The sequence below is a fragment of the Malania oleifera genome, chromosome 4 (genome assembly GCF_029873635.1).
Source record: "Malania oleifera isolate guangnan ecotype guangnan chromosome 4, ASM2987363v1, whole genome shotgun sequence".
Classification (NCBI taxonomy): domain Eukaryota; kingdom Viridiplantae; phylum Streptophyta; class Magnoliopsida; order Santalales; family Ximeniaceae; genus Malania; species Malania oleifera.
The window spans coordinates 76,400,119-76,414,454 of NC_080420.1; positions in this window are offsets into that span (position 1 = coordinate 76,400,119).

Below are 14,336 nucleotides of genomic sequence, written 5' to 3' on the forward strand. Positions count from 1 at the left end.
AAGATGAAGCCAGATGAAACCATCACTAATATGTACACTAGGTTCACTCATATAATAAACTCCCTCAATGCCTTAGGAGAAACATACTCCACTTATGAGATGATCCGGAAAATCCTAAGAGGACTGCCTCCAATATGGGAACTTAAAGCTACAGCAATTACACAAGGAAGAAATCTCAAAAATACATCCTTAAAATGAACTCATAGGATCCTTTCTCACTTATAAGATGTCTATGAATGAAAGAAGTGAAAAATCTAAAGCCTAAGAATCAATTGCTTTTAAAGCATCAAAAGAAAACTCTAATGATGAATATGAAGAAGAGATGGATGAAAATGAAATAGCCTTCATATCTAAGAAACTTTGAAAAATCCTAAGAACGAAGAATAAATTTACAAGAAAAATCCGGAACTCAAACTCAGATGAAAAAGAAGAAAAAGAAATCGGTAAAAAGAAACAAAGGCTAAACCTCCATCATGTTATAATTTTAATAAAGTTGGACATATAAAATCGGATTGTCCACGACTTAAGAATGATTCCAAAAAGAAAAAGGAAAAAGGCAACGAAAGCTACTACTTGAGATAATATGAGTACAAGTAGTTCAGACAATGAATCAAGTGACCAAGATGTCGCTTGCTAAATGGCATGGGATGATGATGAAGAACAAAGTTTCTCATCCAAATATTTTAATAGTTCTTAGGATGATTCAACAGAAGAATCCAATGATGAGTGTATGCCCTCTTATGAAGAACTTCAAAATGATCTATTCAAGGTGCATAAAATTCTAGTCAATATGACTAAATGATACACAACATTGAAAAACAAAAATGAAGGGGTGATGAAAGAGTTGGAATCTATAAAATTTGCTAAAAGAGAAAAATACTAAAAAATCAAGCAATTAGAAAGTAAGAATGAGAAGATGTTAAAAGAACTAGAAGTTCTAAAGTCCAAAACTTCCATGGATAAATAAAAAAGACTTATATATTTCCGAATTATAAAGTAAAATCAGCAAGATGTCTCAAAACCAAGAAAAGCTACAAGAAAAGAGTAAAATTACACAAGACGTAGAAATCAGGGATCTTAAGAGACAAATTGAAGATCAAGCTAAAATAATCTACAACTTCACTAAAAGAAAAGAAAATTTTGATAGCATGATTTGTGCACAAAGAATGTCTTTAAATAAAAAAGGCATAGGGTTCAATGGTTTTGAAAATACAAAGAAAAAGAACCTCTATATAGGGTACTTTACAAAAGCCTCCAAAGCTTATGCTAGCACCTCTTCAAATGCTTACACTCACACCACATGCTTCCTATGTAAGAAGAAGGGACATATAAAGTTTGAATGTCCATTAAAGAGAAAGGGTGTGAAAACTAAACAAGTTTGAAAAGTAAAAGAAACATCTCTTGTTAAACAATCCGGACCCAAGAAAGTGTGGGTACCAAGATGAAAGATTAGTTCACAAACCATAGATTTTAGGTATAAGTATTCTCTTATTAGGAGTTAAGTAAGCTAAAATTATGCTGAAATGAAATGGATTAGTAATGACTCAACAGCCCATAGAATTTAAGTTAACCAATCCTAAAAAGAAATAAAGTGATAATTATAAATGTGCTTTGATAATAGACATGCTTAACTCATAAAATATAAATAGGTATGTCTACCTTAAAGATTTGATGCATAATCTGAAAGTATATATTAACTATGCATACAATGGTGAATATTTTAGCTAGAACTAAAGAAAAAGCATAACTTTAGATGAACAGTTATAAGTACTTAAGGTTAAAATTTTTAAGAGCAAAACATATAACATTATTTACACATACTTGAGATTTGGAAAATCAATCACTAACGAACTCATAAGTGAACAATATGAAATACAACTTATTAAAGTATTGTAGGTGCAATGAACTTATTTTACGCTCATAGCATATGGCTGACTCAAAAGGAAAATTCTCCTTGATCAAATCAATGGAAAATCATTTCATAATACATGGACATTAGACATGTTGAAATAGCGGATAAGGATGAGTTTTCAAGCTTATTGATACGTATTATATTGAAATAAAATAATATTGTTGGCCACGATCAAAGGATGAATTGTGCAGGGCTTATTTGTCTTGTGTTGTACCTTGCATTAGAATACATAGGCTTATTGATAACCTTCTTTATTAATGTCAAAAAGGGGGAGAGAGAGTTGAATTAAAAAATTGTTATCTATGAACATAAATTGATATAAATAGCTTATGATATGATATTACTACTGGTATCTATGAAATATGTTGATATCCATGAGTACGTTAACTGATACTTGAGCATGACAGCATATTTGTATCCATGAGAATGTTATGATATTGATAATATTGTTATCATATTGGTATTATTCTTGAAATAGGTATCCATGAGTACTTGCATGAAATAAAATAATATTTGATGCATGGCATGATAAATTTAAAAGCACAATTGGTATCTTCACAATATAAACTTATTGAATATAAAATATATTTCATTTAGGGGGTTAGACTTGATAAATAACGATATCATTGTAACGACCCGCCTAATTTATCATAATTTTTTCCCAGCATATATAAATATCTTTCTGAATAATAATAACCTTGATACCAATATATCAAAATCAACCCAAACCCAAGGGTGCCAGGGATGCACCGTTATACACAGCGAATACCTAAGCAGCTGAAAACATAGATTACATTCACAATGAACAGTACCAGAGTTTCACTACAATCCATAACATTTCTGTAAATATAAATGTACAATCCTCCAAAAGACCGAAAGGAAAAACTAAGATCATAATCCAAACACATCTAACTCTAGCTCAGTAACTCACCCTTCTACCGAAGTAGTAAGAACTGGCTCTGCCGACGTGGAGTTCGGTCCGCCTGTCTATCTGGATTCCCTGAAATGTTTTGTAAGCTGGGGTGAGACACCTCTTAGTAAGGGAAATAAACTAATATCAGTTGTGTGGTAGTATGAGTATATTCGTACTATAATAAACAACACATAACACATGTCTTGATAAAAACTAGTGATATAATTCTAAATAAAACATACATAATCATGATCATGTTAAATCATACTGAATTTCAGTTATTATAAAATCATCTGCTATAGTCGATAGTATTGAAATATTACCCAGGATGGAAAGCTAAATGATATCATGTATTACTCCTCATGATTAGGTTGTGCAGCCCAAAGGTGGGACCTGGCAATGGCCGGTCGACTACTACCAAGTCAAATGTGTCTATAAGTACAATAGGCCTACCTCATCCTAGTCCTGACTTCCAGGAGGACATTTATAACACTACACTGAAACGACATTGACTATTCATCGTCCACACTCTCTACTAGCAAGTGTGGTAGCACTAATCTGAACTGAACTGAATAGCTACGGTATCGAGCCCTGAATACCGATCTAAACTAAAGCATCCGAGTTTTGATAACATATAGTATGTTTACATATACTGATTTAACATAAAATTAGATTGATAGCATTTTACTAAATTCTGACATATCATATATAATCACGGCCTTGCGTCAAATAACATACATAATTACGGCCTTGCGCCAACTATCAATCGCGGCCTTGCGCCAACTATCTATCACGGCCTTGTGCCAAGCATATTATAACATATTGAACTAATATTTGTATTGTTTATCATAAAATTATGAAACCATAATTTCCTATATTATATATGGTTTTCCTGAATAACTGTTGTAAACAAGCTTTTACTGAAAATCTAACATAACGTAATATTCGTAAAATGATACTCATGCCACACAGTTTTAAACAATATTAAAACTGAATACCTAAGCTAAATATATTTCTAATTAAATATTTTAAAATTGTTTTCCTGTTCAACAAAATTATTCCCAAATATTCTAATATAACATACATAATTATTGTAAATACATGCTATTTTAAAAGAATAAATTTTCATAAAAAATAAACTGACTTAATTTATCCCCTTACCTGGCTAGTAAGAAACCCACAAATCTAACTAAATCTGCACCTATGGTGTTCCTAGCTCAACACCCTGAAATTCACATTTTTCCCTAGCAAAACTTCAGTATTATTTCATCTACTACACCTCCTCAGTCTAAAAATATCAAATACCTTATAAAACTTAAAATAATTAACTTACCCAAAATTTAGGATGGTGCCCAAGTTGGCCCAACCAACGATCTACTCCAGCAAATATGAAGAGAAACTTCCCAGGAGTGGCGTGGCGGCTTCAGATCATCGAACCAGCATTAAATGAGGTCAGATTTCTAGAGAGAAAAAGAGGAAGAGGAAGTTAGAGAGAGAGAGAGAGAGAGAGAGAGAGAGAGAGAAAGAGAGAGAGAGAATTTCTGCATGTTCCCCTCGCATAAAATGTGTTCTTGGCCTTTTATAGAATGCCTATCCATGTGGCCTCGTCGACAAGCCATGTCACCTCACCGATGAGTCTAAGAAGGAGTTTCATCGATGAACACTTACCCCTCGTTGATGAAATTCAGGCCCTGGAACAGCCCTCTCGGTAACTTCTCATCGACGAGACTCATGTCCACGTCGATGAGCCCAAGGAGCCTATTCGTCGCCAAGACCCTGCTGAATTCCCCCTTTAAAATTTCCTTTTTATCCTTTCTCTTACTATTTAATTGCTATAATTCATCAGGTCTCTACATTCTCCCCTTCTTATAAAAATTTTGTCCTTGAATTTTACTATCTATATTGAACACCATCCTTTAAAGAAAATGGGCTACTTAATTTATTACTTACCCTCACTTGTGGCAAAGGAATATCGTGGTTACATTCAGGGTCTTGGGAGATTACAAATATATAAAATTAAATTCTCCCAAAACCAAAATACTACCTACTACCAAAACACTATTACATGTACTAATTAACCTGCAAAATTTATTTCAAACTATAATGACCTGCAAAAAGAACATTACATACTTATTTTCATCTTTTCCTAATTACTATTGAACTCCACTGAATAAATGTGGGTATTTATGTTGTATCTACTCCTTGAGCTCCCATGAACCTTCCTCTACTGCATGATTTCTCCACTTGACTTTTACTAAAGAAATCTTCTTATTGCGCAATTTCTGTTCTTACCTATCTAGAATCTGCACTGGTACCTCCTCATATGTCAAAGTATCCCTGAGCTCGATTCACATGGGAGGAGTCTGGAACGTATTTCCTTAACATGGAAACATGGAATACGTCGTGTATTCTGGACAAAACGGGTGGTAAGGCTAGCCTGTAGGCAACTGACCCTACTCTCTTAAGGATCTCAAACGTACCAATAAACCTAGGGCTAAGCTTACCCTTCCTTTCAAATCTCATGACTCCCTTTAATGGAGCTATTTTCAGAAACCCGTGATCTCCCATATCAAATTCTAATTTCTTGCGGCGAGTATCAGCCTAATTTTTATACCGACTCTGAGCTACACTAATCCTATCTCTGATGAGAAAAAATTTATCATATGCCTACTGCACTAGATCTAGCCCCACCACTCGCCACGTACCCACCTCATCCCAATATAATGGGGAATGACACCTTCTTCCATACAACGCTTCAAAAGGTGTTATCCTGATGCTAGTCTGGTAGCTATTATTGTACGCAAACTCCACCAATGGCATACACTGGGTCCAACTACCCCCAAACCCCAGCACAAATACCTGTAGCATATCTTCAAGAATCTGGATCATCCTCTCAGTCTGCCCATCTGTATGAGGATGAAATGTCGTGCTGAAAGATAATTGAGACCCTAGAGCCTCCTATAAGCTCTTCTAAAATCATGACGTAAAATTTGGGCCTCGTTCTAACATTATATACACTAGCACACCATGAGAACGAACTATCTCCTGAACATAAATCTCTACCCGTATGTCCATGGAGTAGTTGATTTTAGAAGGAAGAAAATGGATGGTCTTCGTTAGATGATCAACAATCACCAAAATTGCATTCTGACCATGTAATGCTGATGGCAGCCCTGTAACAAAATCCATAGATATGTGATCCGACTTCCAGTCTAGAATGAAAAGTGGCTGCAACTGACCTGCCGATCTCTGGTGCTCAGCTTTAACCTTCTGGCACGTCAAGCACTGACCAACAAACTCGGCAATCTACCTCTTCATGCCACTCCACCAAAAAAATTCCCAAAGGTCCCTATACATTTTTGTACTGCCAGGATGAACCGTGTATAGATATCTATGAGCCTCCTCTAAAATCATTCTCGTGATATCAGCATCTGTAGGCATATAGAATCTGGTGTGAAACCTCAAAGCTTCATCATCCAAAATACTGAACTCCTCTCCCTGACCACCCTGTACTCTGGCTATTACCTCTGCTAAATCTGGGTCCTCCTTTTTAGCAGCTTTAATCCTTTCCTGTAATGTAGGTTACACCACTAAGTTGGTAATAAATGCCTGAGGATCGCCCTCTACCAACTATACACCGAGTCTCTCCAGATCCATCTAGATTGGATGCTGAACCTCCATGGCTGGCGGTGTTGGTCCCATTAATTTCCTACTCAAAGCATCAGCTACCACGTTTGCTTTCCCTAGGTGGTAACTGATAATGCATTCATAATCTTTAATAAGCTCCAACCACCACCTCTGTCTCATGTTCAGCTCCTTTTTGAGTGAAAAAGTACTTCAAGCTTTTGTGATCGGAGAATATCTCGCATCTCTCACTGTACAAGTAATGCCTCCAAATCTTTAACGTGTGTACCACTGCAGCCAATTTGAGATTGTGGGTAGGGTAGTTCTTTCATACTCTTTCAACTGTCGGGAGGCATAAGCTACAAATCTACCATGTTGGATCAATACATAGTCGAGCTCTTTCAAAGTCGCATCACTATAAATTACATAGCCATCACCCTCAATGGAATTGCCAGTATTAGTGCAGTAACGAGCCTCTATTTTAATTCCTGGAAGCTCTACTCGCATTCATCATCCCATACAAATATGGAATTTTTCCTTCTCAATCGTGTCAAAGGCTGATAAACCTGAGAAACCTTCTACAAACCGACAGTATTATCTCGCCAGTCCCAAGAAACTCTTGATCTCTTGAGCATTCCTCTGCCTTTCCTATTTTACCACTACCCCAATCTTGCTGCGACCCACTAAAATTCCATCTCTTGATATAACATGCCCAGAAACGCAACTTTCTTTAGCTATAATTCACATTTTCTAAACTTAGCATACAATTTCTTTTCCTTGGGCATCTAAAGTACCAGTCGTAGATGCATCTCATGCTCCTTAAAGCTCCTCGAGTAAACTAGTATGTCATTAATGAAAACTACAACGAACTGGTTTAAATACTAGTGAAAAATTATATTCATCAAATCCATGAATACACCAGGAGCATTCACCAAACCAAAAGGCATAACGAGGCATTCATAATGTCCATACCTAGCCTTGAAGGTTGTCTTCAAGACGTCATCTACTTTAACTTTCACATGGTGGTAGTCTGATTTGAGGTTAATCTTGGAATAGACCCATGTACCTTGAAGCTGATCAAATAAATCATCTATATGGGTTAAAGGATACCTATTCTTGATTTTCACCTTATTAATTTTCCTATAATCTATACACATCCTCATGGACCCGTCTTTCTTCTTTACAAATAACACCAGAGCTCCCTACGGTGATACATTGGGCCGAATAAAACCCTTATCCAGCAAGTCTTGCAACTGATTCTTTAGCTCTTCCAACTCTGTTGGAACCATCTTGTAAGGAGCTTTAGAAATCAGTTCCATCCCCGAAAATAGATCAATAGAGAAATCTACCTCGCGATTAGGAGGTAACCTGCGTAGATCGTCTAGGAAGACATCTAAAAACTCCTTCACCCCTAGTGTATTAGTAAGCTTTAATTCATTTTATAATATTTCCTTTACAAAGGCCACGAACCCCTAAAAACCATCCAGGAGTAATCTCCTTGCCCATATGACTGATACTAACTGAGGTGTGGATTGCTCTTGTGACCTCATGAACCTGAATTCTGGTCCTCCCAGAGGTTTGAATATCACTTCTTTCAAACGACAATCTATATTGGCGTAGTTAGTTGCCAGTCAGTCCATACCAAATATTACATTAAACCCATGCATATGCAACACTATCAAATTAGCTGGCCCTTGAATATCAACTGGACAGCCTTGGAACACTCTACTACAGCTCCCTACTGACCCTGTTGGTGTAGTTACTAACAGTTTAATGTCTAACAACTGTTTTTCTGCCCCACATAATCTAATACACCTTATAGAAACAAATAAGTGTGTGGCTCCTAAATCAAACAAAACAATAACTTTAAATGAAAACATGTTAATCATACATGTCACCACATTGTCGGTTGTCTCAGCATCACCTAGCATCTGGGCATAAACTCTCGCTGGAGCCGTATTCCTCTGCTAACCTCCACGGGGCACCTGATAACCTCCCTGAGCAGGTTTGGGAGCAGAAGAAACTCTAGTATGAGCTTGACAATCTCTCATCATATGCCCTGGCTCCCCACATTGGTAATAAATGCCTCACCTGGCACGACACTCTCCCGGGTGTTTTTGTCCAAAAATCTGACTAGCTGGGTATGACTGTGTACCCTGAATCCCGTGGCCCCCTGACTCCTACTTTCGATCCTTATAGTAGCCACCCTTCTTCCATGAACCCTGACTGGATCCCTACTGGAAACCTAAAGGCATGGATCTTTTTTTCTATTTTTGTTCCTCAACATCCATCCGCTCTCCGACTTTTGCCACAGCTACTCTGTCTACTAGCTCCGCAAAGTCCTGTAGTTTTAGTATTGCCACCTGCTTATATAATTCTCACCTTAGGCCTCTTTCAAGCTGTCTCTTTTTCTTCACCTTGTCCAAGATGATGTACAGGGTGAAGCGAGATAATTCAATGAACCTCATCGCGTACTGTTGCATTGTCTGCTGTCCTTGCTTCAGATTCAGGAACTCCTCTACCTTGGCTTCTCTGGACAAGGCAGGAAAGTATATGTTGAAAAATATTTCTTTGAATCGGTTCCATGTCATCTCTCTAGGCACTGACCTCTGTTGCTCCAGGAGTTCACTGCCATCCACATTCTCTTGGCCTCTCTTGTCAATTTATACGTGGCAAATAGAACCCTCTGCTCCTCTGTACATTGTAGCACTGTCAACACCTTTTCAATCTCCTGCATCCAATTCTCAATGACTGCAGGATCAGTTCCTCCTCAGAAATTCGTAGGATTCATCTTTGTAAACTTATCAATCGTACATTTGTGGCCTCTAGACGGACCTCCCTACTCCTTGGAACTTCTGGTGAATTTAGCCATGACTTGTTGAGCCATGCTACGTAATACTGCGTCTGAATCGCCACCAGCTGCACCTGAAGGTCCAACACCCTCACTACCACTTGCATGTGCGCTACCACCTCAAGGGTCCATCTTGAAAAGACAATAATCTTAGCTTTAGGACCCTATTACCATAACATGTCCAACAAATTTCGTCTAACTAGTATATCATATCCTTAGTTAATTTATCATCTCTATTATTAACTCAAGGTTCAATCTTGCAACCTAGACATCCAACCCGACAATAGTTTTCTATGACTTTCCTAAAATCGTCACCCTAGGAAAGACACATAAATCATCACGGAAGTCCTGCATCTAGACTACAAAACAAAGCCTCAAAATCCTTTGTCCTATACTCTGGTATTGTTTTCGCTGCATTCTAAAGTCTACACAACCTAGAAACTAGGCTCTAATACCAAACTGTAACAACCCGCCTAATTTATCATAATTTTGTTTCCCAGATACAAAAATATCCTTATGAATAATAATAACCCTGATACCAATATAGCAAAATCAACTCGAACCCAAGGGTTCCGGGGATGCACCTGTTATACACAACGAATACCTAAGTAGTGAAAAACATAGATTACATTCACAACGAACAGTACCAGAGTTTCAATACAATCCATAACATTTTTTTAAATATAAATATACAATCCTCCAAAATACCAAAAGGAAAAACTAATATCATAATCCAAAAACCATCTAACCCTAACACAATAACTCACCCTCCTACCAGGATAGTATGAACTGCCTCTACCAATATGGAGCTCGATCTGCTTGTCTATCTGGATTCCCTAAAATGTTTTGTAAGCTAGGGTGAAACACCTCTCAGTAAGGGAAATAAACTAATATTTGTTGTGTGGCGATATGAGTATATTCGTACAATAATAGATAAACAATATATAACACATGTCTGGATAAAAACTAGTGATATAATACTGAATAGAGCATACATAATCATGATCATGTTAAATCATATTGAATTTCAGTTATTATAAAATCATCTGCTATAACTAATAGTACTGAAATATTACCCAAGATGGATAACTAGCTGATGTCATGTATTACCCCCCACAACTGGGTTGTGTAGCCCGAAGGCGGGACCTGACAATGGTTGGTCGACCACTACCAAGTCAAATGTGTCTATAAGTACGATGGGCCTGCCCCACCCTAGTCCAGACTACCAAGGGGACATCTACAACACTACAATGAAACCACATCAACTCTCAATCTCCCACACTCTCTACTAGCAAGTGTGGTAGTACTAATTTGAACTAAATTGAATAGCTACGGTACCAAGCCCTAAATACTGATCTAAACTTAACCATCCGGGTTTTGATAACATATAGTATGTTTACATATACTGATTTAACATGAAACTAAATTGATAGCATTTTACTAAATTCTGACATATCATATATAATCACGACCTTGCGCCAAATAACATACATAATTGCGGCCTTGTGTCGGCTATCATTCAAAGCCTTGTGCCAAGCATATTATAACATACTGGACTGAAATTTGTACTATTTATCATAAAATTCTGAAACCATAATTTCCTGTATTATTTATGATTTTCCTGAATAACTGTTGTAAACATGCTTTAATTGAAAATCTAATATGATGTAATATTCATAAAATGATACTCATGCCACACAGTTTTAAATAGTATTAAAACTGAATACCTACGCTGAATATATTTCTAATTAAATATTTCAAAAGTATTTTTTTGTTCAACAGTAGTATTCCCAAATATTATGATATAACATACATAATTACTATAAATACATGCTGTTTTAAAATAATGAATTTTCATAAAAATAAACTAACTTAATTTATCTGCTTACTTGGCATTTGAGAAACCCACAAATCTAACTAAATATGCACCTATGGTGTTCCCAACCAATAATCTACTCCAAGAGTAGCGTGGCGGCTTCAGATCATCGAACCGGCGTGAAATGAGGCTAGATTTCTAAAGAGAAAGAGAGGGAGATGAAGTTAGAGAGAGAGAGAGAGAGAGAGAGAGAGAGAGAGAGAGAGAGAGAATTTCTATATGTTCCCCTTGTATAAAATGTGTTATTGGCCTTTTATAGAATGCCTGTCCACGTGGCCTCATCAACGAGCCATGTCACCTCGTCAACGAGTCCAAGAAGGAGTTTCGTCGATGAACACTTACCCCTCATCGATGAAATTCAGGCCCTAGAATAGCCCTCTCAGTAACTTCTCGTCAACGAGACACACGTCGACATCGACAAGCCCAAGACATCTATTCCTCCCCCTTTAAAATTTCCTTTTTACCCTTTCTTTTATTATTTAATTGCTATAATTCATCGGTTCTCTACAATCATGATTTATGGAAATCATTGAAAATTATGATAGAAAATTTATTGCCTTCGTATTTATACGTTTTTCTTGATATCTTACGTTTTTTTATTGATGTCAAAAGGGGGAGAAATTTTGGGCAAAAATTGAGCATGATACTTCATACTTAAGTTGATATGTGATCTTGATCTTGAATTGTGATCTTGATATATGAGCATGATATTGAAATTAATATTGAACTTGATCTTGATATTGCATATATTGTTAAGTTGATGCTTATTATAAGAGGAAGTCTTTTTAAGGCTTACTTAATTTTTTGCCCCTTATTTGTCATCATCAAAAAGGGGGAGATTGTTGGCCTTACAAGACTCGAAATATTATTTTCATGATAACAAATAAGAGGAACTTAATGTATTTGGTTAAGTGATGATATTTCAAGACTCAAGTATGTGAACAAAGATTCAAATGCTCATAAGGATCATTTAAAGCTTATACTCCAAAGACAGATGATCAAATGAAGCTTAAAAGGCATGGATTCAACGATGATCTATTAAAGCTTGAAGATCATGAGATCATGACTGAGAACTTGTTGAAGTATATTAAAGTTTGAAGACAAGATGGAGCCAAAGAAAGACGAGCATGAAGACTTAAGTGCTTAGAATGTCAAAAGTCCTAAGGCGTCTTTATGTAAGTACTTCATATTTGAATATCTTATGAAATATTTTGAAGCTCTTCTAGGGTTATTCATTGACTTAGAGACCTTATTTAAAACCCCATAAAATCTTTAATAAGAAATCAAAGCAAGAGAGCAAAAAGGATTTTTGAAAACTAAAATGAAAAATCTGAATTTGGTCTGCCCAGATGACTGAGGAGCACCCTCAGAATACTGAAGATGTACCTCAGAAGACTGAAGTTTTGCTTCAGTCTAATAAAAAATTTCTTTAGAATACTGAATAATTAGTTCAGTCTACCGAATATTTTTCTAAAGGAATACAGAAGAGGCCATACACCCTCAAAAGATTGAACCCTCAGCTCATTCGTCTGATGTAGGACTTCAGAAGACTGAACCCTCGGTTTAGTCATCTGAACCTATGTCCAATTCAAATTTTTCAATGTATTAAGGAACATCAGAAGATTGAATCAGATACTTCAATCGTCTCAACATTGTTAGCGGTTAGAAATTTTAAATGTTTTAAAATCCAAATAAAAGTTTCTTGTGCCCCAAATTTTCTAAAAACTTGGAAGATACTCCAAGTAATCTTGGGCAACATGAAATTATTTTTCTAAGCCTATAAATACATGGTTTTGCAAATCAAATCATACTAAGAATTAAAAAATCTGCTGAAAGCCATCTTGCTATCAAAGCTGTTTCTTGCTCAACTTCTTGCAATACTGAGTTACTGAATTTATGGAGTGTTGATTATCATACTACTGAGTTCTGAGTTGCTAATTCTCATCTAGAAGGAACTTGGTGATAAATTCTCTTGAGCTTCAATCTTATTTCAATATGATATTTTAATATTGAAGTATCTAGTGTTTGAAATTGTACTAATCTGCTCTATGTGAGAGTATTATTGTACGCAGAGTTTATTTGTCTCTTGTAGTTCTTTGATGATTCCAAGGTGTTGGATCGTTCGACCGAGTGTGGGGTATCGCTTGGAGAGGTATTGCTCTAGCCTATTGAAGGACCGACCGAGTGTGGGGCATCACTTGGAGAGGCGTTGGTCTAGCCTATTAAAGGAGTTTCTAAGTGTGGGGTATCGTGTAATAGTTTGTTCTGCCTGTAAAGGAACGGTATAATGGAATCCTTTGGTGGTATTGGCCAAAGGCGAGGATGTAGGCTGGGGATAAGCATAACCTCGTAAAAAAATATGGTGTCACTCTCTTTCTTACTCTCTTTAAACTCTAGAAAATATTAACCCAAACCATGTTATATGGAACAAATAAATAGGAAAAAGGGCAAAGCAGTAAATTGAGTAAGCTTCGTTGACGAAGCCAGAATTCGTCGACGAAGGCCTTTGTATTAATCGGTGATGAAATGCAGAGGCTCATCGATGAGGAGAAGCCGAGAGGTTTCGGGAAACCAAAAATCTCAGGCTCGTCGTTGAGGCCACCGCTTCATCGAGGAACACCCTTCATTGACTTGTCAACGAAGATGCCGTCTGATCGACGAGGTTGGCCGAGTCAAAGGACTATAAATATCTTTTTCAATTGCTTATTAGCTAAGTAATCAAAATTCTTTCTCTCTCTCTCTCTCTCTGATACGGAACCCCAAGAATAAACGTCCGGAGACCCCAAATCAGATTTATCAAAACCCCAAACCCAAAATAAGATTCGAAATGCTATAGGATCCTTGACCTATTGCTTGACGTGAAGCACAAACCAAGAATATCAAATTAATGGATGAACGCCACAAAGGTAGCACCTTTGATAAGTTCGGTGAAAGTTCAATGAAGAACTTGAAGAGAAACAACCTCACTTGAATTCTATTCAGCAAAAATCAATATTCTTTAATACAATAGAGAGTTGACTACTTATAGAAAATAAAAGAAACCCATGACATCAGTTCAGCCAATAGAATTAAACTATGACATCAATCTAGCCAATAAAATAATCCCACATAACCTTAAGCATGCCATGTCATTTAATGAAACATGTGCAAGTCACATGCC